Raw genomic sequence first — 27,195 nt, 5'->3', positions numbered from 1 at the left:
AAAAATTGAAAAAACTGACACTGTTGTGAAATTTTCTACAATTTTAGTAGCCTGATTTATCTTTGAACAAATTCTTCATAGGTGTATACCCTGCTGTTGAATTTAAAGTTTTTAATATTCCTGGGAATGACTTGAGTGGGTGCATATTTGTTTTTATTGTTTTTAAAGAAAAGATATCAAAGACTTGTTGAAAAATGTAGCCAACTTAAAATGGAATAAATGTTGATAATAAATGCATTTATATGTATAGCAAAAATAAATCTAAAGCATAATTTCCACTTCCATTTATTATTGGCTAATCAAACCTTAGCTAATTGAATATTGGTTGTTCCGGGATACTGATAACTTTAAAAATGTTTTCATTCTAGTTATGTTTGAATGTAGTTTTTCAGCTCTTTTTAAAGACAGTTGACCAGTGAATCCATTTCTTCACTGGTCACTATGGAACACTGGTAACACCTTTGCTATATACCGAACTAGAGCATTATTTGTGAGTTAATATTTGTCAAATATGCAAAGTTGAGCCCATATCATGGTCTTTTGAGGCCATAATTTAGTTATGAAATTCCAAATTTTAGCCCTAAAATTTCTTTCATTAACCCTAAAATTCCTAATTTTAGCCCTAAAATTTCTTAAAAATTGCCCTAAAATTTGCCCTAATTTTTTGTCAGAAGGTGCTGGACAGCCTGTACTATTGATCATTTAAAGGGAAATATTTAAAATGTAACTGAATCAAAAGTGAACAGTGCAGACTGATCAGACGTCATAGACATGCTGGCATGTCTTATATCGTGGTCTGCACTAGTCAAATTTGTAAATTCAGTTTCCACCTGTAGGCAGAGAGTTAAAGTATTACCAATGCTTATATCCAGGTTTTCAGTTATTATCCAGGTAATTTGCAAGGCTGTAGATTGTTATAATCATAATCTTTTTATAAGGGCTGCATTTCATAGAAAGTCTTATATGTATCTCAAGTCCTAGGAAATGAAACAAACTTTAGGGCTAACTTAAGACCCTTTTATTTGCAATGTGGTATTACTCATCTGTATTTAGGCTCCCACGTTTACAATTTTTTGTAAACGTTTACACAATTGCTAAGAACCGAAACGATACCGTTTAAACGGTGGTACCTGTATGTACTATATACACCATGTATTTGAGTCGCCAAATGATGTCTTTCTTTCTATTTTTAATACATGTACAAATAAAGAATGTGCAAGGCTCATCACGATTGAGTCAGCACACATTTTTTGCATTGTAACCCCATTTTTTACCAAAAATGTATTATGTCACGAGCAACTTTGCACCGTAATGCTGTGTGGAGGGTTGTGAACACCCATTTTCCGTCTTTTACTTTGAAATAAACCACTAGAATTGATAAAATCCATAATTACAGGCAATAATTAAGAAATTTTGTAAGACAATATGGTCATTTCGATTAAACGGTAAGAAATATCGTAAACGTTTATGAATGAAAATCGAAATGAATCTGTTTAAACATGTAATCATGGGGGCCTTAATCTGTATAGCTATTCAAAAATTGAGAGTCCTTAAAGAGATGTCATAATTAAGACATTTCTCAAATTGTCTCAGTTTTGGTCTTAAGATTGATTTCAGACTTAGGATTTTTTATGAAACACCTGATTATGACCCTGTTAAAATTCTCATCATCCTGGTACATTTATTGTTAATATACAGGAAATGTGTTAAAAGAGATAGTAGAGCCAGCAGGTGCTGTTATACGAGCTTCTGACTTCCAGCTAGGAGATCCAACCATCAGTATCCTTGAGCTGTGGGGGGCCGAGTATCAGGAGACCAGTGCTATACTTCTAGCCAGAGAGCACATGCAAGTATTGGAGAAAGTTGGACAGAGGGAACGCTGCCCTGTTTCATTTGTTGGAACAGTTACAGGGGATGGAAAGGTAACGTACAATATATTTTGTCAATTCAACACAACACTGTTATAAATATGTTAACCTTTCATATAAAGATTACATGTTGTAGTCCAATGGATGAAGTCTTGTCTTTAAAACATGTAATTGGAGAGTTGTATAAAGCTACTTTTAAAATACATTAATTTATTTCAGATCTGTTTAGAAGATTTTAAAAGAAAGGGAAAAGAAAAAGCTTCAGATGTTATAGGTAATGCTGCAAAGAAACAGAAATTGGATGATGGTGAAGTTGCTGATGTGAATAGTGATGACAGCCATACAGCCAATGAAAATGTTGATGATGGTCATGTGACTGAAAAATCAGCCAATGATAATTTGGCAAATGGTCATGATACTGACAAAACAACCAATGGTAATATAGCAAATGGTCATGTGATGAATGGGGCAGCCAATGGTGATTTAGCAAATGATCATGTGATAAATGGGACAGCCAATGGAGAGTGTATTACAGATGCAAGTGGGGATCACAGAAGATACCCTGTAGACTTGGAACTAGAACATGTTCTTGGTAAAATGCCTCAAAAGGTTAGTAACAATGATAAAAATATATATCTGCTTTCAGGTTATTTAAAGCAGAATTGTTTTTCTGTTTGTTTTTTTTTACTAAAAATCAATAAAAAATGTCTTGAATATATCATATTGTTATTGCATTGTAGAATTTTCTGTTGTAATTTTTATACCTTGATAAAGGTGGTACTAGGTGGTACTTTTGTGTGTTTTACTCAACATAGGATTCAAGTTGCCAATTTGGATACTTACTATTTTAATACGTAATTTTATTATAAAATAAAAGAAATACTGTACAGGGCTCACCAGAGGAAGTTGAACCAAATTTTTTTTTGTTTCCCAATTTGCTCTTTGAAAAAAAAAAAATTTGGCCCAAAAAGTTCTAAGCAGTATTACAGGGCTGCTTACTATCATACCCCAATCGGAATGTTGCTTATATAGAAGGTTTGACTCAACTAACAAACATTCTTTCTTGGTCTGATACCGGCTTGATTTTGAGGCAATATGATTTAGCAAGTGATTTAATGAGAATTATGCATTGTTAGTGTTAGAAAAATAAACATGTATTATATTCTCTATTTAACAATACACTGTGTCTAAGATGTTTTCAGAACTATCACCAAACTAAGTTACGACTTGTGATAGCCCTGAAAACTTTTTCTCTTTCAATTTTTTACTTAGCTTAGTGTTTGGAACTGATTGAATTCCATATAACAGGAAAATGGAAGATATTCTTATCAGTTAACCATTTCATTATGTTTAAACATTCAGAAATGTCGTTAACATGTACTAAAATAAATCCAATGAAAATTGAAATAAATACGTTTAATAGTATAGATGTAGGGGCCTTACTTTTGTGTTATAGACAGGGTATAAGGTTATGTCAGAAAACTGTTTCTTGGGCATTTTATTTTGCCAGCAATGACACCAGGTCAAAAAAGATTCTCACCCCTAGTCGGACTCAAACCTATAACCTTGGCTCTACCACTCAATCTCAATCAATTCATTGCACTTTAAGAATAAACCATTGAAAACAGCTTTCAACATCTTGGTACATGACAATGACCTTTAAGTGCCCTGAAAAGTCATTACCCTGTGAGTCATTGTTTTCTGAAGGATATTGCAGCGTATTGACATTTCAATATCCTTTTCTTGAAGTACAGAGATGAGAAAAAAATTATTAGATAGAAATGATTCTTTTATTTAAAAGATTTTTTGCAGGTTTACTATGTTATTGCTTTGACTGTCTAAAAGTTATTAAATTACACCTAAAAGTCTCTAATTGTCTAATCATAATAATGAATGTCTGTTAATGTTGCCTAAAATGCTTTATATATTAATTAGAACTGCCGTTATCATTTTGTAGTTAACTCATATATATATATTTTTGTAATCTTGCGTCAGGTTTCCCAAAGGTAAAGATTTAGCTTTTTTTTCTACCCTAGAACCTCTTGTAACCTATTTGTTTTGTTATCCCATTGGAATCCAGACCCCATACTCAACAGCATTTAAAATGTATATTTTTTAAATTATTTGACGAAATGATATATTTGAAGCTGTGGTATATATAATCATATAAAATGATAAGTGTCTGAGTGATTGATTTCAAATACATTCATTACAGATCCTTAAATGCCTTATTTAAATTTGTGTAATATCCATTTAAACATTTATGCAAAGCTGCTGGACATAATGTATAGAGCTCTGTGACCTGCTGGTTAAGGACTTGGGGCTGTCATTTATGGAAAACTTTTAATCAATATATCAAAGCCATGAATTTATCATATATCATTATATTATATTGATAACTAGTACAGTAAAACCTATTTGTTATAAACTGGCTTCATGGTGTTATGAATGCTTGTTTTAGTCCTCTCAGATACAACATACTGAAAGAAAGTCTATTTTCTTGAAATCATGTCTTTCTGACCTCTGAAAGCTAAATTCAGTCAAGCAAAAGGAACAAGGAAAAGAGATAGCAACTTCTGTCTTCAAGCCAAATAAAGAGATATTTGCATAAGACGGAGAAATGGATTTTTAATTGTATCAATATTCTAAATTGAATCAAATGTTAAATATCGAATGGTATATTGTTATTGTGCAGTATTTAATGACAGTCCTAGTTAGAGTTACTGACTTTGAATTACTTGTTTCTTACTGTTGTGGAATTGAATCCCAGCATTTATTTAAGGAAGCTGTTTATCTAGTTTATGGCCGGTTGGTTACACTAGTACCTAATACAATTAATGGAGTGCTACCAGAGGTCTTTTTCTGCCAGTAAGACTTGATAGTCACCATATGTTAGTTTAACTGAAAACAAAACTTAAATTAGATCTATATTAAATGGTGTAAGGTTAAAGGGTTAGTTTAGTTTTGGAATGAAATTACAGAATATATGCATTTACCATGTTTTCTTCATTTTTATATGTCGAGAAAAAAAATGCAATTGATAAAGGATCATTGTTTTATCTAAAGATATATTATGCTCAAATAAAATACTAGTATGTGAAAAAAACTGATATTACTTCTTTTTAAATGTAAAATAAACATGTTTGAGTTCACAGAAAAGGGATATGTTTTGTTATTAAAAAAAACAACCGAAAGCTTATTTAAAGAAAGGACAAATAAATGACCAGTATTAGGGAATCTAGCTTCCTGAAAATAGTAAATGAATTTTCTTATTCAAATTAGACATTTTCAGTAAGAATTCACTAGATTTCAATAAATTTCTGAAATAAAAATATGTTACCCAAAGGTGAGCATAGTATATCTTTAAGTACAGTCTTTGTAGACAGTTTTGTAGCTATATATTTTGCCCTTTCCTCTTGTTATCCCCTTGATGTCTGTGAAATGCACATGTATTTGTTGATACTCTTGCTTGTGTTTAGTATTTTGTTAAACCAGTAAGGCATGGCTTTATTGTTTGGAATTTCTGAAAGATCCAAATTAGTAAATGAATAAATAGTACTCTGTGATGGGCTCATATAACTTTACTGAATGGACTTTCATATATGGAGGCATGCTGTGTTTTTCTTTGCTAGAGGTTAAAGAAATGTAGTGTTCATTACATGCTATATTAGGGGTTAGGGTGTTTTTTCCTGAAAAGATTAGTGTTTACTATGTTTTACTGTTTTAAATATTCATATAATAAGTTAAACATTTCTTATATAAAAAGAAAGAAGGAAAAAAACAATTTAATATTGTAAATTTTTTAATTATCTGTCTTTATTTCTTGTCAAATTTCTGGCAGTTTGCCAAAGAATAAATGTATTATTTTTTAGATTACAAATTTCATTTATTTTTTACTACTGACTTTTTACAGTATAAAGATTGCAGGTTGTAATTTGCATGTTGTATTTGTGATATTGTTTATATACAGGTGTTTCATCTGAAGCATGAGCCACTACCCCTCCAGCCTATGTGTATATCTCCAGACTTGAGTGTGAGAGAGGCTCTAGAACGAGTCCTCCGACTGCCTTCTGTAGCTAGCAAAAGATATCTTACAAATAAGGTATGCACAAAATTTAATAAATTCAATTTATAAAGTTAACCAAAAGTATCAAATATGTGATAAAAACCACCTTTGAGTTCTGGTTCCTCTAGAGGTCCATAAACTAAAAGGTATTTAATCATTGTGACTACCGGTTCATAGAGACCTATCCATTTGTACATTTTAACTATAATATGCACTTTTTATCCACTGTGCAGGTTTACAGGTATTTATTCATTCCTCATTCTGTGTTTAAGAATGTATCTTGGAAGAAAATGTTAAAAATTGTTCTAGAGGCTGGACTTTCTTAAAACTACAGTATCCAGTGTCTTTAATAATCATTTAAATGACAGTTTTCTATGTTAATTTATACAATTAAACAGATTCAAAAAAAAGGTTTTGCAATAAAATAAATGAAATTTCAAAGTTTGATTTATCCCAACAAAAGGTATTTTGAAGACACACCTTTTTGCTTGAACTGTGGCTTGATGAGTGATAGCATTAATGATGTTTTGTCCATGTTTAGAACAAATTTGTCCTGTTAAGGTTCTTCACAAAGACTTAAATACCTTGTTATAGCTTTTTGTTTCCTTTTTTAGCTCACCTGTCACAAAGTGACAGGGTGAGTTTTTGTGATTGCTTTTCGTCCGGCGTCCGTCCGTCCGTAAACTTTTACTTTAAATGACATCTCCTCATAAACCACTTGGCCAATTTCATCCAAACTTCACAGGAATGTTCCTTTGGTGGTCACCTTTAAAAATTGTTCAAAGAATTTAATTCCATGCAGAACTCTGGTTGCCATGGCAACCGAAAGAATAAACTTAAAATATCTTCTTTAAAAAAACCCAAAGAGCTAGAGCTTAGATATTTGGCATGAAACATCATCTAGTCAGTGTCTACCAAGTTTGTTCAAATAAAAGCCCTGGGGTCAAAATTGGCCCCGCCCCAGGGGGTCATTGATTTTCCCTATATGCATATAGTAAAACCTTAAAAAATCTTCTTTTAAAGAACCCAAAGAGCTAGAGCTAAGATATTTAGCATGAAACATCCTCTAATGGGTGTCTACCAAGTTTGTTCAAATAAAAGCCCTGGGGTCAAAATTGGCCCCGCCCCAGGGGGTCATTGATTTACCCTATATGCATATAGTAAAACCTTAAAAAATCTTCTTTTAAAAAACCCAAAGAGGTAGAGCTTAGATATTTGGCATGAAACATCTTCTAGTCAGTGTCTACCAAGTTTGTTCAAATAAAAGCCCTGGGGTCAAAATTGGCCCCGCCCCAGGGGGTCATTGATTTTCCCTATATGCATATAGTAAAACCTTAAAAAATCTTCTTTTTAAGAACCCAAAGAGCTAGAGCTAAGATATTCAGCATGAAACATCCTCTAATGGGTGTCTACCAAGTTTGTTCAAATAAAAGCCCTAGGGTCAAATTGGCCCCGACCCAGGGGGTCATTGATTTACCCTATATGCATATAGTAAAACCTTAAAAAATCTTCTTTTAAAAAACCCAAAGAGGTAGAGCTTAAATATTTGGCATGAAACATCTTCTAGTCAGTGTCTAATAAGTTTGTTCAAATAAAAGCCCTGGGGTCAAATTTGGCCCCGCCCCAGGGGGTCATTGATTTACCATATATGCATATAGTAAAAACTTAAAAAATCTTCTTTTAAAAATCCCAAAGAGCTAGAGCTTAGCTATTAAGCATGAAACCTCTTCTAGTGGGTGTCTAACAAGTTTGTTCAAATAAAAGCCCTGGGGTCAAAATTGGCCCCGCCCCAGGGGGTCATTGTTTTTCCTTTTATGTATATAGTTAAAACATAAAAAATCTTCTTTTAAAAAACCTTAAAAGCTAGAGCTAAGATATTTAGCATGAAACATCTTCTAATGGGTGTCTACCATTTTTGTTAAATTAGGCCATTATTTTTTGATATTTCGGTTTACTGACCCGCCGCATCCTTTTTTTGGGAAAATGAAAAAAAAAAAAAAAATCTGCCCCTAAAAAAAAAAATACTCGAAATATGCGCTAATTAAATTTAGATCTAAATGTTCTATGGGAGATTTATAGAAGTCCAACTTATTACTTATTAGACTTGTCAAAGAAACGTCGAGATAATTTTTGACGGCGATGTATTTTGCATGAAGAAAAATGTCTGCAAAATGGGTTAAACCATTCTCGCCAAATTAATTAGGCTAATATCTATATATTTAAAATATATTTCATGTATGTATGTATAAAATCATATGTTTTGAAGGTCCAATTGTGTAGAAATGTCAAAGAAAACAACTACAAAAAAAATAAATAAATAAAAAAAGCCAAAATACGCAAGTTATCACTTTCATGGATACAGCGAGAGAAATCTTATTCAATGAGAATCAGATTAAATTAAATCTAAAAAGAAATAATTACAGTGACAATATCACTATTTACAGATTTAACAAAAACATTAGTCTTTAAAAAGAGATTAGATATGGGTTTCCTTTCAAACAAAATAAAAAAATGCACTTACGATTAATAATTTACATGTCGGTAATTGACCCGCTAATATTCCGATAGAAATATTTTTTCAACTTGGGCAATAATTTAACAAGTGTAATCTTTTCTTGACAGGTTTTTAAACTTCTGTTATATAAATAAATGAGTGCGAGTCAGTTGAGTTTCGGCACCTTTGATGATTCCGATTAAATAACTGGGACTACATGTGTGTGAACATCAAAGATTTACACCGACTCTTTTGAAGGGTCGGCGAGGTCATCTCGTGTGTAGATTAAATAATAGCAACATGATATTTTATCAATTTGTGGATGCTATTTTGTTTTCACACCTGTATGTGAACGATGTTTTGTGTATTTATAAGCACTGTGGAATTTAGACAGTCGGTCATTTAATTTCTCTAGAAAGTACTATGTACGCATCACATTTATCAGAATCGGGATGGACTAATCATAAGAGAAGGGATTCTTACAAAGTATGTCACCTTCCAGACATGAAGATAATTATGAAAAACTTTTCTCTTTTCCTTTTTTTTTTTTTTTTTTTTTTCCCTCCTCCGACCCTACCTATTTTTGGAAAAAATCAGTAAACCAAAATATAAAAAAAAAATGGCCTTAAGGGCCATGGGGTTAAAAAATTGGCCCCGCCCCGGGATCATTGATTTTCCTTTTATGTATATAGTAAAAACTGAAAAAATGTTCTGTTAAAAAGCCGAAAGAGATAGAGGTTAGATTTTAAGTATGAATTATCTTCTAGTGAGTGTTTACCAAGTTTGTTCAAATAAAAGCCCTGGGGACAAAATTGGCCCGCACAGAGGGGGTGGGTCATTGTTTTTCACTATATGTGTTTAGTAAAAACTTAAAAATTTTCTTAGAGCTAGAGCTTAGATATTTATCATGAAACATCCTCTAATGGGTGTCTACCAAGTTTGTTCAAATAAAAGCCCCTGGGTTAAAATTAGCCCCGCCCCGGGGGCCTATATACAGGTGAGCGATTTCAGGGCCATCATGGCCCTCTTGTTTCTCAGGTAGATAGATGTGTAACTGGTCTGGTTGCTCAGCAACAGTGTGTCGGTCCCCTGCACATACCTCTAGCAGATGTTGCCGTTACAGCCCTGTCATACATGGAGAAACGTGGTTCTGCCACGTCCATTGGAGAACAACCAATCAAAGGCTTGATAGACCCAGCATGTGGAGCTAGGATGGCTGTAGGAGAGGCTTTAACAAATCTAGTCTTTGCTAAAGTGTCTGATCTCAAAGTAAGCAAGAATCTAACGTTTTGTATTTCAAAATACAAAAATGTAGTTGTCCAGTAATTTCTTTGAACACAATTGTATAGTTAAGCAGGAAAATGGTCAAAAAGACTGTACTGCAGGATTCTAGTTCATTTGTGTTGACTCTGTTTTCTTTCTTTCACCTTTTAGGCTGAATAGATTTGTTCATCTTTATACTTTGATAAAACCATTCATTCATCACTTTAATGAAAAATTCAAAATAAGTACTGACTGAAAAGTGAACAGTGCAGACCATGATCAGATGGTACAGATACACCAACTGACAGCGATACCCAACTGATCTTGGTCCACTCAGGTTACATGGGTAGAATCTGTTACTGTATGCAGGCTAAGAGTTAATATTGGATTATTCAAACTCACTTATATATAAAATGTTCTAAAACTTTAGCAGAACAAAACCACTAAACAAATGACAACTTACAAAGATGTATGAAAATAACAAAGAAAATAATATCAAATAATATCAATGATCACATGAAATTACATTCAAATCAAAGGGAACCTGTACAAACTGAAGAGGTAATCATATTTACTGTCTAAGGGAGATAATTAGTATCTGTCTAGAAGAAAAAATAATAATATGACAACTTGATGTTTAAAATATTGCAGAAGATTATGTTTCCTTTGACTTAATTTTGCCTGAATTAATTGTTCACTTACAGGATGTGAAATGTAGTGGTAACTGGATGTGGCCGGCCAAGTTGCAGGGTGAGGGTGCTAATCTAGTGGATGCATGTAAAGCCATGTGTAAGGTGATGGAAAACCTTGGTATTGCAGTAGATGGAGGGAAGGACTCTCTCAGCATGGCTGCTCGTGTTGGTGATAACACAGTTAAAGCTCCAGGTTTGTTTTTATCTTACTTAGCTGGTTTAAAGTTAGAAACAATTACCAATTCAAATTTTTCAGCTATCTCACTCACCCTTGTCATGAGAATTGCAGAGGTCTGTCAAGAATTTGAATGTAATGGTGCCATAAGCCACATTTGGTATAGAAATATTATGCCACTATGTAAAAAGGTGCAGGCCATTGGTATATAATTTAAATTATGACCTTTTACAGTTTCAGAATATAAATATATAGGTATAAATTGTATTTACAAATTATCAGTTTGAGGTAAATAGTGTAACCATTGTTAAATTTACATTTATTGAAAAATTTGCACTATGAATACACAGTGTTTAAATAAAGCTACGCTAGTGAACAGTTTGATTTTGTTTTAATTTAGGAAGACTAAAAAAACATTTAAATGTTATGTATATTTTAAAGTCTATAAGATATATATTTTTCTAAGAGGGGATTAGTATCAAAATTCATGAATTGAGAGCACTAACTCGTCAATCATCTCTTTTCTGTTTGTCTGCTTTACATGTGTACTTGTGTGGAACTTGTTTGGGTACTCTGGTCCAATTTTACAACTATAGAAGATATTCACTTTTAATTTTAGAAATGTCTTTCGGGTTATACCTGTAGGTTACTGATGAAGGCCCATTTCTCTGGTTTAAACTTTAACTGAATAAATAACCTTTGTGAATTTCTGTCAAGTATACCTTTGTGAAGTTACTTTCAATTTCTGTCTCAGAATTACTGAAAATCTTAAACTAAATGGTCATAATTATAGATATTTTTATATGTGCACTTAAATTAAGCAAAGTAGAGCTGGAATTTCATTTACTCGGAAGTTAATTTCCATCTCTTTTAAGAGGGAATCTTTGTTTATATTGTTTGTTGATAATAGCCTTTCACGAGAATTGTCCTGTTTTTATTATCTCACTGTCACCTTTACAGAAATAATAGTTTTCAGTCGTGTTAGTATTTTGTTTGTTCACAAGTTCCTCCAGGTGCTATTCTTGTACCCCATACATAGCTGTTATTTATTGGTGTGATATCCTGTATCATGCAGTGATACCAACGGAACTCATGAGCTTATGAATTATACAATCATTCTAAAATTTGTGTGAAAACTTTTTGATATTTTTACAGGTAATCTTTTATTTTTAAAATGGGACTTCTTTTTTAAACCAGTTCAAATTTAACATCTATATGGGGTCTGTATTCGACAGCGATCTGAAAGGGCTGGTGGACCCTCATTAAGCATAGATTTCATCATCATCGTCTTTTTTGTGTTACTGGACTCCTTACCTTCACTCTATAGTTCTGTTGATTTTGATATTGAAATCACTTAAACTTATAATGATTTTACTTTGTTGAAGAATTTTTTCAGTTTTACATTCAGCTCACTGTGTTAGTTGAGGTACAAAGCAGTACTCTTGAGATAGTGTGGAAACGGGGTGTCCGTGGCCGAGTGCTTAAGGTCTTTGACTTCCAACCACTTGCCCCTCACCGCTGTGGGTTTGAATCCTGAAAGGGACTTTAGATTCTTTCATGTTAGGAAGCTATCCAGCTAGCTTACAGAACGTCTGTGGTTCTACTCAGATACCTGTTTGTGCCTGAAATAATGCATAGAAGGGCACCTGAGGTCTTCCTCCACAAGTAAAGCTGGAACGTTGCCATATGACTTATACTGTGTCGGTGTGACGTAAAACCCAATTAAACAAACAAGTGTGGAACCCCATTTATTGCAAAATCATACACATGTATATAATAAATATGGTTATAACACCTGATAGAGTTTCATCAAATTTCAAGTACACATATACACATAATATATAAAAACTGAAACTGAAGGTACCATATCAAAATACATTTTGTGGACATTATAATACAATCATTTTGAAATCTTTGTTAGATTGATGAACTGTCGAGTAGACAATTAAAACTTATATATTTATTATTTCAGGTACTCTGGTGATCTCAACGTATGTGACTTGTCCAGATATCACACTGACCGTTACTCCAGATCTCAAAACACCAGATGGAAAAGGTTATAAAGTATTTTACTATTCCATAGTATCATGGAACTCATTCTTGTTGACCCAATATATGAAAACATTTTTCTGCAGACTTTTTTGAAAGTTCTAGGGCAAAGCTGATGATGGGTTTCTTTTAAAGATATGAAGTGAAAGTTTTGAATCAAATTCCTTATCACAATGTCAAATTGTCATGCATTAGTCTATGTTTTTTTATTCATAGAACTTGTCTAAAGAATGGGCAGAAGAAGTTTTTCATTTTCCAAAAACTTTATCTAAATCTTAGAAAGTCTTTCTACAAGAATGTTTTAAAGAGTATTTTTTTACAGTGTTGGTTCTACAAATAGGAGTTTGATTTTAAGCAACCAAAAAAAAAAACAACTCATTTACATGCTCACAAGGCAAATGATATTTGATATAAAGCATCCATTATGGTCCTTGACCTCTAAATGTGAAACCAGTAGTCGAGTATGATTTGGAGCGTCAAAGGTCTTATGAACTCACTGGCTGTCCAAGTAAATGTCAGATCTGGAATATTATGATCTTTGCTTCATAGTAACCAATTTGTGGCCTTTATACTGTTTATAAGGGTTTGTTGTTAGTATTAAATGATTTTTAGATTGTTTTTATTTGTAGATATATAATCCATGTTTTGATAGTAAAAATCATAAATAAGCTGTTTACTATTAGATTATCAATGTTTTCTGATGAAAGTTTTTTTTTTTTTACTTTTTTTTAGGTTGTATTTTGTATGTTGATATAAGTGGTGGTAAGTGCCGTGTTGGTGGGACAGCATTTGCTCAGTGTTACAAACAGCTTGGTAACCAGGCACCTGATCTTGATCATCCAGAAGTATTGAAGTCTGTTTTCAACATCACCCAGAAGCTTATTGAAGGTTTATTTTTTCTCTACTTTTTAGCTCACCTGTCACAAAGTGACAGGGTGAGCTTTTGTGATCGCTTTTCGTCCGGGGCCCGGCCGTCCTTAAACTTTTACTTGAAATGACATCTCCTCATAAACCACTAAGCCAATTTCATCTACAGGAATGTTCCTTTGGTGGTCACCTTTAAAAATTGTTCAAAGAATTTAATTCCATGCAGAACTCTGGTTGCCATGGCAACCGAAAGAAAAAACTTTAAATATCTTCTTCTAAAAAACCCAAATAGCTAGAGCTTAGATATTTGGCATGAAACATCTTCTAGTTAGTGTTTACAAAGTTTGTTCAAATAAAAGCCCTGGGGTCAAAATTGGCCCCGCCCCAGGGGGTCATTGATTTTCCCTATATGCATATAGTAAAAACTTAAAAAATCTTCTTTTAAAGAACCAAAAGAGCTAGAGCTAAGATATTTAACATGAAACATCTTCTAATGAGTGTCTACCAAGTTTGTTCAAATAAAAGCCCTGTGGTCAAAATTGGCCCCGCCCCAGGGGGTCATTGATTTTCCCTATATGCATATAGTAAAAACTTAAAAATCTTCTTTTAGAGAACTGAAAGAGCTAGAGCTAAGATATTTAGCATGAAACATGTTCTAATGGGTGTCTACCAATTTTGTTCAAATAAAAGCCCTGGGGTCAAAATTGGCCCCACCCCGGGGGTCATTGATTTTCCTTATAAATGTGTATAGCAAAAACTTAAAAAATCTTCTTTGAAAAAACCTAAATAGCTAGAGTTAAGATATTAAGCATGAAACATCTTCTAGTGAGTGTCTACAAAGTTTGTTCAGATAAAAGCCCTGGGGTCAAAATTGGCCCTGCCCAGGGGGTCATTGATTTTCCTTATATGTGTATAGCAAAAACTTAAAAATCTTCTTTGAAAAAACCCGAATAACTAGAGTTTATATTTTAAGCATGAAACATGTTCTTATGGGTGTCTACCAAGTTTGTTCAAATAAAAGCCCTTGGGTTAAAATTGGCCCTGACGGGTGTGGGGGAGGGGGCAGATCATTGTTTTTCATTATATGTGTGTAGTAAAAACTTAACATCCTGAAACATCTTCTTATGGGTGTCTTCCAAGTTTGTTCAAATAAAAGCCCTGGGGTTTAAACTGGCCCCGCTCTGGGGGCCTATATACAGGTGAGCGACCTCAGGGCCATAATGGCCCTCTTGTTTACATGTTGCAAAGGCAACTTTGATCAAGATCACCTATTGTTTGTTTTAGTTGAGGAATGTTTGATCATTTTATCAATGTTTTTTTTTAGCAAGGGGACTTTATCACACACTTTACTGGTTTTTGTTTGAACCTTTTTGTTTTGTCTCACATCTAGAACATTTTTTTGCTGTTTAAGTTCATAACATAATTGATTTCTTGAGAGTTTGTGGTTTGGAAATTGAAACACATATGTGATAAAATATCTTCGCACATCAATATGATTGTGTTTTCTTGAGTAAAGTCACGTATAAAGTCACAAACAAAAATAATTAAACACTCTCCAGGAGACTATTCACTAAAGTAAGGATTGGAGTAATTACGTTTGAGTTGAGAAATGAAAGTCAATATTTATGCAGGGTAGTTACAAAAGAAGTGCCGTACATTACTATTTGTCCAAAAAAATGGTAGGAAAAAAAATCCTATTAGGCACATTTTTGCAGAAGTGAATTTTTAATCATTTTGAATCAAATTTTCAATATTAAAACAGGGGCGTCTGTGGCGTAGTTTACTTCAAACCATTTACCCCTCACGGTTGTAGGTTCTGTTGGATTCTTTCATGTATTGAAGCTATCCAGCTAGCGTACAAAACATTAGTGGTTCTACTCAGGTGCCCATTCATATCTGAAATAATACACAGAGAGGCATCTTAGGTCTTCCTCCACCAGTAATGCTGGAAAGTCGCCATTTGATCTCTACTGTGTAGGTGCAATGTAAACCCCAACCAATAAAAAAAAATCAACAATGAGGACAAAAATGTAAAAACCATGATTTTTTAGTAGAGCAGGCATATTCTTTTTGGACACTTTAGTAGAAATTGAAATTTTTGAAGTAATTTTATATATTAACACCATTCAGAAATTATTGTTCTCAGTACAGAATGTGATTCTGTGGAAAAAGAATAGCGCAGCATGCATTATAATGTGAACTTTATATGGAAATTAGATAAAGCTTCTTAATAAAATAATAACAACAACACAGGGATAGTAAAAGGAAAAAAAAAGAAAACAAAAAAAACACTAAATAAATTGACAAGTACTCCTAAACACATCAATATGAAAGAGACTCTGGGTGGGGGTACAAATACTCCTCTGTCAGGAGGGCAAGTTTACAATAGATCTTGGGTTGTAATGCAGCGCTCTGAAGACTGAAATGTCCCGGACTCACTTACAGAAACATGGAAAATACACTAACATCAAAAGGTGCTGAATAATAGAGTAAGTGGTATAAATTCCTATTTTCAAAAATGTAAAATATTCAAAGAAAAGAATTATATGGCAATTGTCTTCTTTGTGAAATAAACAAAGACACAGAATTAACCCTAAAAAATGCTTTATGCAAATAAACAAAGAAACAGAATTATCCATAGATGTTTTGTGAAAATAAACAAAGACATAGAATTAACCCCTAAATGCTTTTTGCAGATTAAAAAAAGACATAAAATTATCCCCAGATGCTTTTTGCAAGTGAATAAAATTGTAGAATTAATGCAAGATGCTTTATGCAAATAAACATAGAAACAGAATTATCCGTAGATGTTTGATGCAAATAAAGACATAGAATTATACATAGATGCTGTATGCAAATAAACAAAAACATAGATGTTATATGCAAGGGGTAATTGCCCAATCAGTTATAAAATCTTAAATGACTAAATGGGCAATATTTAGAGGCAACATAATTATGTTCCTTGGTGAAAGTGAATAAAAGGGTTTTGATGGGATCAAAAATGAATGTATAATATTTTATAAGCCCTAAACCTAAAAAAAGGGCAACAAATTTGCTGCTCAGTGGTAAGAGAAAATGAGAAGAAGAGAGCAAAATGGTAGGAGGACATTTGTCAGTGACCCTCATCCTGATATCTGTTGCAGCATTGTTTTGTATTAAAATACATAATATAATATTTTTTTTAAAAAGTAACTACATGTATGTAGAAATATAATATACTTAGGTTATATAATTTTGTTTACTACCAAAGCTGCAAAGTGTGTAATGAAAAATGTGTGATTGTTTATTAACAAGTTGAAATTAAATATCAAATGAATAGTAAACATGTTTTCGTGGTTATGTAAACTTAAAAATTTTGCTGACGTCAATATCCATTTTTTTGCAAAATTTATAGATCATATTAAATCACATTTTTTAGTTACCATAAAAATTTGTTTACATTGTTTCATGGTATAAGATTTTAGTATTCTTTGTTGACTTTCAAAACATACATGTTCAGTACAGAGTTTAATGCAGTAATTTTTTTTACGTTTTTCAAAACCCATACCCCTGAAATTGTGAATTTTTAGTGCCATAATCTGTCAAATTGAGAAAAAATAAATAAGAATAAATCACCACCTGTAGTCACTTTATTCATACATTTAATAATTATATCCATAGTTTCAGCTTTCTTCTTTTTATTCCCTCAAATATATCAATCAAATTCTCAAGCTTGTCATTTGTCAGTTCATTATTTTGTTTGTTACTGAAAGCAATCCTGCCTATTGTGAATTTTTTACACATTTTTGTGAATTTTTTATGTGTTTTTGGCATTGTGAAGAGGCCTTATTTTGGGGTCAAAATCAACAAAAAAATATCTCTGTTCATGATGCAAATGCCATTTGAAGTGTGTATTATTTTGATTTTAGCTCTGTCAGGGCAGAATAACAGAACATCCATTAATGCAACTGGTATTCAAACAAATAATACTGCTTGATTGAAATAAGGTGTTTTCTAAGTTTCGTTTTTTTCATCTCTACAATTGACAAACGTATAGCTCAATTCTGACTGTATATAATCAATTCTGTTTTTTTTTGTGTTGTACATGTAGTTTTGTGAGTTATTTATGTTATAATGATAGTAAAGTTGTAGATGGTATTTTGATAATGATTTGTATTTTTTTCAGAGAGAAAGATTGTATCTGGTCATGATGTAAGTGATGGTGGATTGATAACATGTATACTAGAGATGGCTTTTGCTGGAAACTGTGGCCTTGACATTGATATGACCTTTGAATGTAAGATTTTTTGTGTTGTTTTTTTTCTCCCAAACTTAGCTTGACTTTATGTTTTTTTTTACATAAAAATGTTTCATCATTTGTCAGCATCAAGATTTAATATTAAATTTTTTATGAAAGATTTACCTCAAATGATGCATGTTTATGAAAGAATACTAGATAAAGGATTGCCCGAGAATTGTAGCCTTGACAGAGATATGTCCTATTATTATATATGAGCCGTGTCATGACAAAACCAACATAGTGGGTTTGCTACCAGCAAGGATCCAGACCAGCCTGCGCATCCACGCAGTCTGATCAGGATCCATGCTGTTCGCTATCAGTTTCTCTACTTGTTATAGGAAGGCGCAGGCTGGTCTGGATCCATGCTGGTCGCACTCCCATTATGTTGGTTTTGTCATGATACGGCTATTATTATCATTTATCTTGACATCTAGAAAATGATGTGTTTTTTGGCAACAGACTTTGCTTGAAACTTTGACTTTACCATATTTATATGGCTTAGTATCATAATGGACAAAAAATATGAGAAATGATATGTGCAAATATGATTGCTATATTATTTCCTTCCACGACTTAATACTATCAACACTTTCATTAAGATAGCAAATTTATGTAGGTGTAAGGTGTGTTAGTATCTTTTCTGACAAAGAGATAATTAATGAATTCCTGTTTTGATTGCACGAAAAGTAATTTACCTTTGAGAATTTAAACATAGTAGGAATTTTGAACTATGCTAAGAATAATTGTGGTCAGAAATTTTTTAATAGGAAAATTTTTTACCCGGCCAATTTTGAATTGGAAGATATTTAAATGTATACTGTGGATCAACTTTTATTAACCTTGGCCTTGCAAATCCTTTTAAATCCCTTGAATTTTCAAGTAAGAATTTTGTATTATCCATGTTTTGTGTAAGTTCTCTTATGACATTATTTTACAGATGGAAGTTTTATAGAAGCTCTGTTCCATGAAGAACTCGGATTAGTTTTGGAAGTTAAGGAAGCAGATGCTCAGTATGTGGCCGAGGCATTCACTGCAGAGAATATTTCTTGCAATTTGATTGGCTACTCTCTGAAAGGTGGCCTAGACTCGATGGTATAAAACTTCTTATTGCCTTTTCTGATTCTTATCATGCCATAATTATAATTTTCTATTGATGACTGTAAAATGTCATAAACTGTGTTCAAGGGGTTCAAACTTTAGTCTGATGGTTGCCACTGATTATTCCCATGTGACCTGTGCAGACCAAGAGTGGGCACTTCCCTGCTGACTGATCATGGTCTGCACTCTTCCTTTAGTCATTACTATTTTGAAACCTTCCCTAAAAAAATGATGAATGGTTTTGTCCAAATTGCTAGATGGACAAGTCCACTTATAATATTAAGTGTGGAAAGGTTTATGTGGCATTGCACAGTTTATTGATTCATATTGCATCTTTTCAGCAGACTAAATTAGATACAAGAAATGATTTAATATTGTTATCATTAACAATGTTCTGGCTATAAAGGTAAAACCAGACTTCATGTCCCTGTTGTTAAAAAATTTCTGCTGTAATTTAAAACATATTTAAGCTAGATTGTGATCCAATCTTGAAGCCTTTTAGAACCACTCAAAAACTTACCAGTACTGTGACTGCAGTAGATCTCGAACCATCGAACCCTGGCTTGAGAGGGAGACACATTAAACACTAAGGCAGTGCTTCCCTTAAATGGTAATGCAAAATTTTAAACAGTAATTTTAGAAAGAAGTTTGTTTGTATTTTTGACATGGATTAAGCATTTTCAGTGGAATCTTAGATATAACTTTATCTTCTACAAAGTATAAACATACATGAATTTCTGAGGCTTGAGGAATGATTAAATACTCTTATATAAACCCATTACCTCCTGAAAATAAATAATGGAAAAGATATATAATGGATAAGCACTTCTTTGAATTTAGATCCAATCATTTCAAATTATAAATGTTGAATTGAGCAGATAATCTGGTCAGGTTGTATTTATTTGTAGGCTGGCCTGGTTGTAATTTGGTAGGGGATGGTTTGACATTGTCACCAGTCAATAGTACTTAAAGGTTTACTGTTACATGAACATACTGGTAAAACTATCCTGTACATCTTTTACACTTGTGAAGTAAATTTGTAAGCAGCCAGATAGCTCAGTTTGTAGTGCTGAGGAACAACATTCTTAGGGTACTGTGTTAGAGTCTTGGTTTGACTGCAGGTTTTTGTTGTTTTTTTATTCTGTGGATATTGCTTGAGTATTTTACATGTCTAGAATTTCATAATAAAGCAGAGGTATTGAAGTCTTTCTCTGATACATTCTACATAAAGTGATTTTATGATCTTTGTTTAACCAACAGCAATTTTATTCCTTGTTTACTAAGTGACCTTTATTAAATCCTTCAAGAATATCATAGTCTTATTCTAGCTGTTAATCAATTTTAGCAAGTGAATAGTTCAGGATGAAATTCAATATTAAAATTTTTCTCAGTTTTCTCACTTGTAAATTAATATATTAATTTATGTGTATGATTCATCATTTATTGTGTTAATAATGTTTTACGCAAATAAAAAATTGTGTTAATGACTGAATGTTAGCACTTTTTATGTAATCATTTTGTTTGTTTCATACCATCTGAGTTCACTGTTTTGACATGTACACAGTTTATTCCTAGAGATTATGTAGGGTGAACATTGTGAGCATAGTTTGAAATTTGAAATGGCTTAACCTCTGAACCTGCTGAATTTGTGTGTTGATTATGGAACAGTCCATTTCAAGTGTAAGGGATTTCATTATCAAAATATGAAAAATGAGAAACATGTTCCAGTAGTATAGAGCTTGGTCAGACTGTAATGATGTGCAGACTAGAGGCTTTAAGGCTAATCACTAGGTTACAGGAGGTTAAAGGAACTCTTCTGAAGTCCAAAAGCTTAAAAACATAAAAAAAAAAAAACAATAAAATTTGAGTTTCTTACATAGATCTGCTGGGGCACTTTCATCAGAAAGATTTGCAGAAGATAATTAAAATGTACACTTGGAAATGAATTTAGTGTTGATATTTTTTGTGCCATTCTTAGCCTCGTTTAAGTGAAAATCGGTGTACAAGTATAATAATTATCCTGGAAAAAACAGAGGAAGGAATGATATGAAATTTTGCAAACAAGTTACTTATTCAAGCCTTAATCAAATTTAACATTAATCTGAAAAATTATTAACAAAATCCCTTCATGTCAAAATATACTCATTTGAGTCTCTTTAAGTTAAGGTTTGAATTTTTAAATTACCATATCTAAAAATAACATAAAATTATTAAAGTTGCCATCTAAATTTACTGTAGACAGTTTACATAGAGTTTTCTAATTTGGATAAAATATATCATGACTTGTGTCACTGGAATGTTTGGTAAAAAAAAACTAGAAATAAAAAAAAACACTAGTATACAGCAATCCTTGCATTTATTTCTGGGTATACAATTTTAATATTATTAAAAATTCTTTTTCATTTCTAAATTTTTCAACTACATTTAAGTAAATAAAGAGGAAGAACAACACATCTAAATTTTAAGTTAAAAAGCGGGCATATTGAAAGAATAAAATTGATTGGGACTTTTCTTTCACTTCACAATTGGATAAGTTTTCCTTTTAACTTGTGGAAAATAGCCTTTGAGATAATAAATTTGATCATTAGAGTTTCTCTTTAGCAAAAAAATTTGTGGGGAATTTATAAAATCTCATGTCTTTTGAGTATGCTACATATCTGAAATAGTTACATGGTTTGTTTTAGTCCTTTAGCGACCACTGCCAGTCAACTTTCCATAGTTTTTAATTTTTAATTCATGTAACTATTTCATGCAGAAGTTTTATTTAGTTCAATTTTTGTAGCAAGCTATTAGCTTATAGACACCAGTCTGGAATTTCATACATGTCAGTGAAAGTTGCTAAATATGCCCATCTAACCATTATACCACAAAAATGCTTTTCTTTTATGTCCCTATATGGAACAAACTTTAAAGACAATTCTACAAACAAATCGCTGACATTGTACGAGATATTGGTAGTATATTTTTTATGTTATGCAAACTTTTCCGTCCTTCATGTTTTCCTTTGTCCTACTTGCAGGGTTTCTTACAGCACCTACATTAACATTTTATTGATTACAAGATCTTATATAAGTTTGACATGGGCCACTTTATATGTGCGTCAAGTTGATAAGGTCATTGTTTTATCTTGAAAGAAGAGCAGTGTATTCAGCTTTGAAGAAATTGGCATTTTAGTAGGGCATTCATCAGTTTTACCGTAGTCTTGTTTTCAAAACCTGCAGTACATGTAAGAAAAATTGTAATTCCTTTTTTAAAGGGGCTTGTTTAGTGACTCAGTCAAAATTAGAATATACATTAATGTACCTTAAACTTCAGGGTAATTTTTCGGTCCAAAAAATTTGTTCATTGATCAATAGGCTCATGTACATTGTCTATATATAATTTTATATAATTTTGTGTAAGATAAAAGAAAGGGTTCATGAGTTTGTCTGAATTCTAATACTCATGTTTAGTTTTGGCTTTCATAACTTTATATGTCGCTTTTATTTGACATTGTGTGACAGTAGATCTAGCTGTACTATAAAACCTGTTCGCTGATGTCTCTTTAGCTAACTCATGTTATGTTGTATGACGTTGTTAATCTGGACTTTGAACTGCCTTCAATAATGTTAAACAAAGCAATGTTTTTTTTACATTTTTAGATAGACGTGAAGATAAAGGGTTCAAGTGTTCTGTCGGAGAAAATGACTCTTCTAAGGGATGTATGGGAAGAGACAAGTTTTCAGCTAGAAATACGACAAGCCAACCCAGATTGTGTTGCCCAGGAGAGAGATGGACTGAAAAATAGAAAACAGCCCGAGTACAAGCTTACATTTGACCCAGATATCGTACATATTGTACCAAACGGTAAGGTCAAAATGCATTGTATCTGATTTTCTTTTGACCTTAATAAGAAAGTGATTGGGAAAGGAATGTTAAGAATGGGTTTATATCGACATTCACACATTTTTATACCAGTCCACAGAAGTTGTCAATGATAAAAAGACAAGATTTTTTTTTTAATTTCTTATTTTCAATAAATATTTTAGCATTAAACCTGTTGAACCTCCAGTGATTAGCCTTTGCTAAAGTCTGAATATTCATCTGTTTTTGAAGAAAAAGGTTGAGCTTCTATTATTACGGGTGATGGACTCATGCAAACACTTAATATCGGTCATTATTATATACCTATACCAAATTTTCTCCCTAAAATACACGCAAATTTTGTGTGATTTCTTAACTGCATTTTAGTGTGAGAACATTGCAACACTTCATTTTTTGGATATTTTGGAAAAAAAAAACAGGATAAGGAATTTACCTTAAAATTTTCACAGAAGTTAATGTCCTGACCTTCATATGGTGGTACACATATCACAGGAAAAATATTTCACATCCTGTCCTGTCAAAAAAACTCAGTGGGAGGCCCTTTGCGCAGACAAATGTTAACTCTGCCTCAAGTGCTCTTGTTTGTAATTTGATTCTGAAATCTCTTAATCTTTTTGAATTGCCTATACCAAATTCAAAAGATTGGCAATTACTGTTCATAAATGCAATTAGGTAAATGGTAAGATCTACAATCCTTATTCACAGAAGTGTATTAATTTTTTCTTACCATAATTGTAAAGACTTATTTGTTTCTGACAAATTTAAAGTCCTAGAATTAATTTTAGGCAATTATGACAGAATGACTTGACACTATTAGGTTTTGCAGGCAAGAAGTGTCCCCGTGTGGCAGGTACTACGTGAAGAAGGTAGCAACAGTGACAGGGAGATGGCGGCTGCACTAAAGATGGAGGGTTTGAGGTTTGGGACCGTGAACATGCAAGACCTGTGCTCTGGGTAGTATTACATTGGACCGTTTCCATGGTGTTGCTTTTGTTGGAGGTTTTAGCTATGCAGATGTTCTTGGTTCTGCTAAAGGTATCCTGATTTCATACCAGTTACAAAAACAGGAAACTTTTTATACATTTCATATCATTCAAAAACATGTTTGTCTCTTTTATACATGTACATACATGTATTTTTTTAACATCTTATGTAGAGCTGAAATCGATATAAACAATAATCAATAAGTTGTTTGATATATTTTTTAATGATCATTAATCAGTTCACATTTATAAAAATAGATAAATTTTGACCAATAAACTTAATGTCTAGAAAATTATGAAAATTCACCCTAAAAATATACAGAAGCAGGTGTCCATGTCTAACACAATGCTGTTGTTACATAATGGAAATATTTCATAACAATTGTGACAAAATAAATGGTTAGGAAAAAAATCATGCAATTGCCATCTATAAAGACACTGAACAGAACATGAATTTTACTGAAATCATTTAAACATGTATGGAATGACATACAAGTAGATTTAGCGATATATTGGTGTATCGTTAATATTTGTCATCTGATATAGATAAATTGTTGATATCAATGACTGCTCTCATCCTATGTATAAAATTTGAAACTTTCATTAAATCTGGCTTGTCCGTCTAAAAAAAAAAACCCAGATCTACAACTGTTTTATGGTTCAGTTATGGTATTCTACTTGTCTGTGAAGTGTGATTATTTACATCTATGACTTGCCTACCAATGAATATGTCCCCACAAATGGGGGTATATAGGAGTTGGTCCATCGGTCTGTCGGGTTAGTGAACTTCATAATATGTTTCACAGAAGCATAGTCTTCAATTGCAGAAAGCAGAGCAATACATTTATACATTTATTATTCATCCAGAAATTGTAATTTTCCTGCTAAGTTGCTGATTTAGATAAAATATATATGGATGTAGGAAAATTCTTGCAATAAAATCTGTCAGAAAAAAATAAGAGAGTAGAATTTTCTTCCTGATTAATATTTTAGCAATTACAATGTATACAAAGATGAACAAGTCAACATTTGGTTTGCCTTATCATCAGATCATACAGAAATTTGCGTTTAAGGTGTTTTTAATTTGAGGTTTTTTTTGACGTGACAGAACTGGAAATATTTTTCATTCAGAGATTTGGGGACCACTTGATGAAAGTCTGATCTAGTAACTTTTATGCAAATTTTTAGATATTCCTTTACTCTGAATCTTTCTGTATAAAAATTTTTATTGTGCAAAATTACTCAAAAATAATTAACATGAGTATATTTATCTTTATTTTTCGATTCGAAGCGCTTCATTGATATATATACCTGTAAAAATTTCAAATTTTATGTCTTTTAGGCTTTTTGGACTATAGTGGAACTCCTTTAACAATTACATCTATCAGACTTAGTATATGACATTATTTGCACTCTTGTTGTTCATTGCTTCATTTTATAACTTTTTAATGGACAAGTCAGTTTAAAATTTCAACATAACTTTAAATATTCATATTTTACTGACATATATCTTTATTATATTTAGGTTGGGCAGCTACAGCTTTGTTCAATCCAAGTATCAGAGATCAGTTTACAGCATTCAGACAGCGGGAAGATACTTTTAGCTTCGGTGTTTGTAATGGATGCCAGCTGATGGGATTATTAGGCTGGGTATCTCCAGATAATGGTAAATATGATACATTAGGCGTGGTATCCGCAGATAATGGTTTATATGATATAGATAATGGTATATATGATATATTAAGCATTCCCAGATAATGGTATATATGATATAATGGTATATATGATATATTAAGCATTCCCAGATAATGGTATATATGATCATTCAGACTGGGTTTCCTTACATAATGGTAAACATGATACATGCACAATGTAGTTTTGTATTGAAAACAAGTTCTTTTAGAAAAAAAAAGGAACTTAAATTGTGTAGATGTAATACCAAAATCAATGCTTTTGGACTGATTGCCATTGTTGACAAACTTTTTGTTATTGAAAAATTATTTGATATGCAGCTCTTCCCAAAATTTATTAAACCTTTTTGATAAACATTAGCGGGTCCATTCCTTTTAGAAATTGCTTCATTATTTTTTTTCCAGGAAAACACTCAGTAAAGTCAAGGTTTGTTTTTTGACCCAAAATGATCGAAGATTGAGTGTAGATTTTCACTGAAAAATACGAAGCCACTTTTAATGTTCGGGGAAAGGGGGGAGACGGTCTTTGGTATGGGGAGTGCCCTGGAGAAGGAAATTTCACAATTTCTCTTATGTAAAACTCCATAAAAAACAAAAATTTGATGAAAGTATAAATTTTTTTTTAAACTTGGACTGTTCAAAGACTAAGAACTATTGTCTTCACCTGTGCCTTAGTGTCATGTCCATACTAAATTTTTTCGTACATTCCACTTTTCACCCATCTCAATGACAAAATTACCTTCAATCTTCAGGGAAAGAAAACTACGTGTTTGTGACCATCAACTCTAAATCGTAGACAGTATATAACGGCTCTTGTCATGAAATTTTGACACAGTTATGTCCCCCTTTTAAAGGGACTGTACAAAAGCTATACATTGTATATAAATGTGAATGCAATAGCTGAACTAAAATATAAAATTGAAAATGAGATTAATATCATGAATTTGAAATGATGATTTATGCTAATCTTAATAAAGCGGCCTTCAGATTTTCTATAGGTTAAAAAATAAATCATTTCATATAATTGGCAAATCAGGAATTAAGGTGAAAAATGAATCTGCCTATAATATGATAAATAAACAATAATGAAACTCCTTGTATAACTCTAATCTACCAGTCCGCTCTCTATATTCAAATTAGTAAAGTGGTCGATTCTCAATCTTCTATTTTTTAAAAAACGAACATCACTGACAAGTTATAAATAGCTCTCAGGACACTGTTTTTTTAAAGAAGGCTTAACAATGATATGATGCCACTTTTCCAAAATACTTAGTTTGAAACAACACTGAATTGTTGATCCAAAACAGAATATTAAAGCTGAAGGCTGCTGTAAAAGTGGACTTGATGTTTTCTTAATATCAAAAATGAATAGATCAATTAGAGAAATTAGAAAGTTGTCAAGTGACAGGCTTTCTATTGTAGATATTTTTTTAAGAAATTACATTTTTGAAAATTTATGATATCCATACATTTTCAGGTAAAATGGTTTTCAAAAATAACACAATTTATGAGAACCTGAAGACAAACAAATTGATTCCAGTAAGATATGTAAATGATGAAGGGGAGGCTACTACAAACTATCCTTTTAACCCAAATGGTTCTACTGATGGAGTTGCTGCCCTTTGTTCAGAAGATGGCCGACACCTGGCCATTATGCCACACCCGGAGCGATGTTTCCTGCCCTGGCAATGCCCTTGGATGCCTGTAGAACACAGACAGTCTCTTGATGTATCACCGTGGATGAAAATGTTCCAGAATGCATTTGATTGGAGTGTGCAAGTCATTAATGAATCAGCTGAGATATGA

General features: G+C 32.4%; 1 pseudogene; it reads left to right on the top strand.

Annotated features, from left to right (window-relative positions):
* Window positions 1–1,698: 1,698 nt before the first annotated feature.
* On the top strand, window positions 1,699–27,195 carry LOC132755421 (phosphoribosylformylglycinamidine synthase-like; annotated as a pseudogene).

Source organism: Ruditapes philippinarum, unplaced genomic scaffold, assembly GCF_026571515.1.
Source record: "Ruditapes philippinarum isolate M1 unplaced genomic scaffold, ASM2657151v2 ctg7565_1_1_1_1, whole genome shotgun sequence".
Taxonomy (NCBI): Eukaryota; Metazoa; Mollusca; class Bivalvia; order Venerida; family Veneridae; genus Ruditapes; species Ruditapes philippinarum.
The sequence above is the reverse complement of the archived record's forward strand: the minus strand, read 5'-3'. Positions and strand labels throughout refer to the sequence as shown.